The following is a 6,843-nucleotide window of genomic DNA, read 5'->3' as shown; positions in this document are numbered from 1 at the left end:
ATATGTAAGTATGTGGAAGAACGGCAGGCATAACAATTTTGTCTAGTTTTATGGAATTTTTACTATTTGATACAGATTTCTAATCATTGTTTTTGACAAGTATTGTTTGTAGATTTTTTCTCTTCGCAATTGAGGACAGTTGCTTTCCAACGGAGAGGTATGTTATGGAATTGATATGTATCCATTTATTGCAGCAACAGCTGACAGTGGCAAAAGCATTAGCGGATAATGGATTATGCAGAAGGATATTATTTTTATTATTCTAGTGCTCTTTATGAGCTTTGGACATTTATGACCGGCCGGCTAGTTTGTATTCACAATTGACCATTTAAGAAATATATAAAACAAATACGTGCAAGAGGGAAATGGTCACTCTTGCATGGGGGGAGATTGCACCCAATGTTTGTGTTGCTCTTCTCTCCTCTCCTCTCCTCTCTCTTGCCGTGTCGGCGTAGCACTCCGCTCGAGGAGGTGCGCTTGCACGCACCTCCTTTCTCTCTTCCGGTTGCACGCACTCTCTTGCTCTCTTCCGCTCTTTGTCTCCCTTTGTTCGCCAATAACGTCGATTACATGCTCCTGGATGTGCCAGGTATGTCGTTTGGTCTATTTTATAGCTTGCAATGTGCTATTTTGGGTATTTTTTAGGGCAGCCATGCATCCGTATGTAACAAAATTTGTTGCTCCCACTATTTAAACCATCTGCTCACTCTTATGATGCTCTCTGTAGATAGAGGTTGTCTCCACCATTTTTGAATTGAAAGTGCCTTTTGAGATGCAAGCACAATGGTCTTACAAGCTCTCCATTCCTCACACATGCATATCAATGTGTTGATTTGTTAGATGTTGAGGTATCCACTTTTTAGCATATTTGTGGAGACTCTACTCCCAAAGAAATAGGAATGATCGTTCACGACCCTCCATAATATTATCTGGCTTGCCATTGAAGACTATTTGAATAGCATTCAAATTTGCCCCAGCCTCTTCATACATAAAACCTGCAAAATCAGCTGCACCATGTCAATACTTTTCCATTGTTGAATTAAGGTTGTCCCAAAAAATAACTTGAATCTTTGCATCCTCCTCTTTAGTTTCACATATAGCAATTATCTATAGTGATCGTATACTGCAAGATATTCAACATAAATATTCTCACACATATCATCTCAAATTTAATGATGAAAGAAAATTTGAGATATTTTAAATACTTAAAGATTACCTTGGATCGCAAACTGAGCATAACATTGTTGCCCAACCTATGGGTAAAATCAAAATGCACCCACAAATTTCTTAAGTCACCCGTTCCGGTTAGTTTCATTAGATCAATCCCAGAACCTGGTCCCTTAGTGGACATTTTAAATAGGAAGCACTTGTCATCCTCTTTGTCCTATCCAGGAAATCTACTCCCATGGAAAAAAGAAAACATGCACTTTTTTTGAAGCAATAAAATATTATCATATCCATCCCCAATAAAAACACCTTGACTCTTCGTCTCCTTTGAAACAATTCCACATAATCCTAATAAATCCTTTAGCTTTTTTGCCCTTGCATTCAAATTGGTAAATTATAATTTTTAAATATGTACAAACTATAATTTTGTGCTTTCCATTGGAATTTGGCATCAAATTTGCGGGCCTTTTAATTTCTAGATGGTGGTTCAAGGACTGCATTTAATGCAGTCTAATAGTGCCTCCAACTGGTGTGTGTGTGTGTGTGTGTGTGTACATATACATACATACACACACACACACACACACACATATATATATATATATACAACTAGTGTGTATGTGTGTGAACACAAGTGTATATGTTAATAAAAGTTTAATATATATATCTTATTCTATAAGTGGTTAGTTATTTGAAATATATAATTGTTATGTGTTCAGTTTGTTTAATTATATACTCTTTATAAGTGCTTATTGTATATATTTTATAAATATAATAGATGAAAAGTGAAATGAAAGTGCAATGAAGTTAAGTGAAAGTGAAGGAGCCTATTTTGTCGTGAAGAAGGAGTAGAAGAAGAAGAGAAGGTACTCATGGGTGTGTGTGTGTGTGTGTGTGTGTGTGTGTGTGTTTTAGTTATTTACTTATATTACCCATAGACAAACATATACATGTTCAACGAACAAGGTACCCAGATAAATACAAGGTTTATTATACAAAACAAACTTAGATAGCCTGATTTTGTACAAATGAATAACATTCAAAAGACCCCATCCAAAAGGAAGAAGCTCCTTCACAAACTTCAAACCAATTGCCAATCTTCCAAACTGTAAAGCACCAAAAAAGTTGAACCAAAGAGAGTAGACCTCACTTGCACCCATAGAAAAAACACAACATTTTGTTAGCATTGGCTCTGTATGAAGGTGATGCATGGGGATCCTAGTTGTTATCCATGTCACAAAGGTACAACCTTTTTGTGCAAGTAACCTTATAATTGAAATATAAATTTCAAGAGACTTTGGTAGTCAATTACACCATTATAAACAAAATTTTAACAGTCTAATATACTGGTACTGGTATTGGTACCAGTATCAAATTTTTAGTGCCAGTATTGGTACTGGTAGTACTAGTACTGCTATCCTGCTATCCTTGTAAATTGGCACACTAGCTGGTATCCATTTCACATAGGTATACCTTTTTGTGTAAGTAACCTTATAATTGAAAGTGAAATTTCAAGAGACTTTGGTATCCGGTTACATCATTTTAAACAAAAAAATTTACATTCTGATACACTAGTATTGATACCAGTCTTAGATTTTTAGTGCCAGTATTGGTACTGGTAGTACTGGTACTACTATCCTGCTATCTTGTTAAATTGGTACACTAGCTGTTATCCATTTCACATAGGTACACCTTTTTGTGTAAGTAACCTTATAATGAAAGCGAAATTTCAAGAGACTTTGGTAGCCAATTACATCATTTTAAACAAACTTTTTACAGTCTGATACACTACTACTAGTACTGGTACCAGTCTCACATTTTCAGTGTCAATACGGGTACTGTTATCCTACTATCTTGGTAAATTGGTACACTAGTTTTTATCCATTTCATATAGGTACACCTTTTTGTGTAAGTAACTTTGGTAGCCAATTATATCGTTTTAAACAAACTTATTACAGTCTAATACACTGGTATTGGTACTAATACCATTCTCAGATTTTCAATGTCAGTACTGGTATACCGGTAGTACTAGTACTGTTATCCTACAATCCTGGTCAACTGGTATACTAGTACTGGTACTAGTCTCAGACTCTCAGTGCTAGTACTACTATTGGCAGTACTGGTATTGATACTGCTACACGTCTATATTGTTATAACGCTATACTAGTTTATTGGCAAACTGGTTTTCAAACATTGTTTATGTTGAGAATACCAAAAAGGTGTATAAACTAGTAGTCTTACATAGGAGATAGGTAATTCCATAAATCTTGCAAAGAGCCAGTATACTGGTACTGATACAGGTATGGTATACTCGTACTAGTATCAGTTAGTGCTGCTAGTACCAGTACTATTAGTACGAGTACTCCTAGTACTGGTACTGAAATTGTGATACTTCTAGACTGGTATACCAAGTGGCATACTTAGTATTGATACTAGTCTAAAATTGTTAGTGCTAGTACTAGCACTGGTAGTATTGGTACTGATACTGCTTCATTACTTTTCTGGTATACATGTTTAATGGTTTACCGGTTCCCTGACATATTGTTATTTCACAAATATATGAACAATGCTAAAACCAGGAGTTTTACCCTCGGAGATAGGAAATAGGAAATTCTATAAGGGTCCTGATGAGAGCCATTATACAGGTATAGATACATGTTTGGTATATTGGAACTGGTACAAGTACTAGTCTTCCAACTTTTAGTGCTAGTAATGTTACTAAAACTGCTAGTACTAGTACTAGTCAAAGGACTTCTAGTGCTAGTACTAGTGCTGGTAGCACTCGTAATGATACGTTTATTCTGCTATACCGCTATACCAGTTATATCAGCGGTTAACAAAACCAAAAGAATGCAAAAACCAGGAGTTTTATACTTGAAATATAAAATTGTTATGTGCTTAGTTTGCAGAAGAAGGAGTAGAAGAAGAAGAGAAGGTACTTAGTGTGTGTGTGCACGCGGGTGCGCGTGTAGGTACGCCATAGGAGCTTTCAATGGAGCTCCAAACGGAGCTCTTGCATGCCTTGAAAGGCATGGTGAGAAGGCAGCGCGCGCTGCCCTCTCACCATGCATTTCAAGGCATGGAAGAGATCCATTGGGGCTCCAAATAGAGCTCTCCCGTGCCTTTCAAGGCATGGAGCAGCTCTAAATGGGGCTCCATTGGAAGCTCCTATGGTGGAAATGCACGCACACACACACACACACACACACACACACACACAAACATCAACACATTTCTCAAATACAATCATGCATACACATACACACAGAGCAACACATTTCTCAAATACAATCATGCATACACACACACATATACACACTTGCATTCACACACACAACCACACAGTATCACATGACACAAATAAAATAATGAATTTGTATACTACAAACGCACTTTACAATCATGCATTTGTATACTACAAACACAAACACAAATAAACTTGTTGTAATACACACACACAAATACAATTGCATACACACACATAAACACTTGCGATTTGTGGTCTTTTTTTTATTTGTCACTATATACTAAGCTAGTTGTGGTCTTATTTTTTTTCGCTTTTAGGAGTAGGATACTCGTGTGTTGCTACTTGATGGGCAAGTCTGCTAGTAAAGGGGCATTGGCACCCTTGAGATCAAGGGTGCTAGGGCCAATCCCCATCACCTCCTTTGATCGGTATGTAGCCTCCAGTCACAAGCAATGTGCATGTTGGTCATTGGTTGCGTATTGCTAGACAAAGTTGTTTGCCCACGTCCCCCACCCATGGTCTATTTGAGCAAGATTTTGAGGGGAAGGTGCCTTTTCAAAACACGTTCGCCTTTCTCTTTGTGTGAGAATCTATTTCTTTTTGCATGTGCCTGCACCAGGTGGACACGTGATCATGTAGGAGATCCAATATGCTTGCAAAGAGCACCATGAAGAAGCAGCGCGCACGCTGCTCCCTCAGTGTGCTCCCTAGAGGACGCAATGTCTTTCCAACGGTAAAGGGAAACAGCAGCGCGTGCGCTGCTCTAGACTGAGTGATCCGTGTGCTCTGGCCGCGGGCTCACTAAAAGAAAACCTCCCTAGAATCTATATAATGGCTCTTCCTGGGCCTCTTTCTCACAGGCCGTGGCCGTCGACACAGCTGCCCCCATGCTGGAGCTCTTAGTGCAACAAGCACAGATTTACTTGACACAGCGTGATCTGAGACCGTCAATAGCGTCTTTGAAACCGCCGTGTCTAGGATCATCAATAGCTTCTTTAACTATAGGCTAATCAGAGTAATTCAATTTCTCTTCAAATAGGACGTTGTACTATACTTTGGGCCTGTGCTCGTTCTAATATAAGCGCGTGGCTCAATATAGTACTGGTATCCTGACACTACTGTCGACACTGTCCGGCCGCCATGAGTGTGTAACTCTGGAGACTGGAGTGGTGTTTCAGCACTATGTGTACATGTCTAGGGCATGTCTAGACTCTACTGTCACCGTATTCGTCCTACAATGCTCTGAACTGCTAGTATAAGTGCGGCACGTCTTCTGCTCTATAGACTCTGCCACTGTCTTTTCCTGTCTTTGCGAGCGAGCAACAACATCATGAAATCAGTAGCTTCATGCAGGTCATTCTCCTCGTCAAGTACCTCGCCGCCAGTGCATTAAGCTGCCGTGCAGCTAGCACCGACACCGCATCATCATCAACGAATTCAAGCACAGGAACAAAAAATGTGATGGATGAGGCTTTGCAATCTTTGATTAGGAAGGCCATGAGCATGCATGCCTGTAATCATTTATTTATGCTCTATTCCTTTAGCTACAAATATGTGCTAGAGCTTGATTATTAAGTCAATTAAGGTTTTAATTATCAACCAACAGACATATATAGGTCTGCTAGATAACGTCATTAATTACACATGCAAGCTCGCTCCTCTGAATTGCAGGTGCATCACTTCATAGAACGCTGCCTCGCTCTTTGTCTAGACAAAGAAGAATGCGTCAAAGCGCTCTTCCAGCATGCCAGAATTGATCCCATCGTCACCCGCATAGGTGTGAATCCCTTGCTAGTCAATCGCAATCATCTAATTGATTCAATCAAACTAATTCATTAATCACAGCTACCTAATTAAGGTTTACATATAAACATTGCTGACAACTGGACTTTGATTATTTTCTTCTGTCTTAATCCATGCTATACTATGTTTAAGCTTGCAGTTTGGAAGGAATTAGAGAAGGCAAATCAAGAATTCTTTGAGCAATATTACAAAAGAGAAAGGATAGTAAGAAAGCACTCTGACGTTAATTACTTTGAAGGATCATTAAGGGTCGATGATGACGAGAACAGAACGAGAACGCATGTGTAAAGATTATTGTAACTAAAAGCATCGATAAGGCGAGTTTGGGATCGTAGCATTGACAACCAGGTGGTGGCAATTTCGATGAGTGATTAAGTTTTTAACATAGCTAACATAGGATGGTGTCGATCAATGTAGCCTTTGCCTATTGTAAGAGGACCATTAACTATACAGTATACATGCAAAGGCTTATTTACTTTGTAAAAATGATGGTTTTTGTTTTCTCTGCTTATAATCTGTCTTCCTCTCCTTCCACTAGAACACTCTTCTGGACGTCCTTTGCGCCTTTTGTATCAATCTATTTATTGCATGGCAAGACATAATAATTAGAGCTTCACTTTACGATG

The 6,843-nt window shown here is 38.7% G+C and overlaps 1 pseudogene; it reads left to right on the top strand.

Moving 5' to 3' along the window:
* The first annotated feature begins 5,744 nt into the window (after window positions 1-5,744).
* Window positions 5,745-6,552, top strand: LOC147458651 (uncharacterized; annotated as a pseudogene).
* The last annotated feature ends 291 nt before the right edge of the window (window positions 6,553-6,843 follow it).

Source organism: Adiantum capillus-veneris, chromosome 4, assembly GCF_014529385.1.
Source record: "Adiantum capillus-veneris isolate H3 chromosome 4, ASM1452938v2, whole genome shotgun sequence".
Taxonomy (NCBI): domain Eukaryota; kingdom Viridiplantae; phylum Streptophyta; class Polypodiopsida; order Polypodiales; family Pteridaceae; genus Adiantum; species Adiantum capillus-veneris.
Note: the sequence above shows the minus strand (reverse complement) of the source record. Positions and strands in the feature narration are given on the sequence as shown.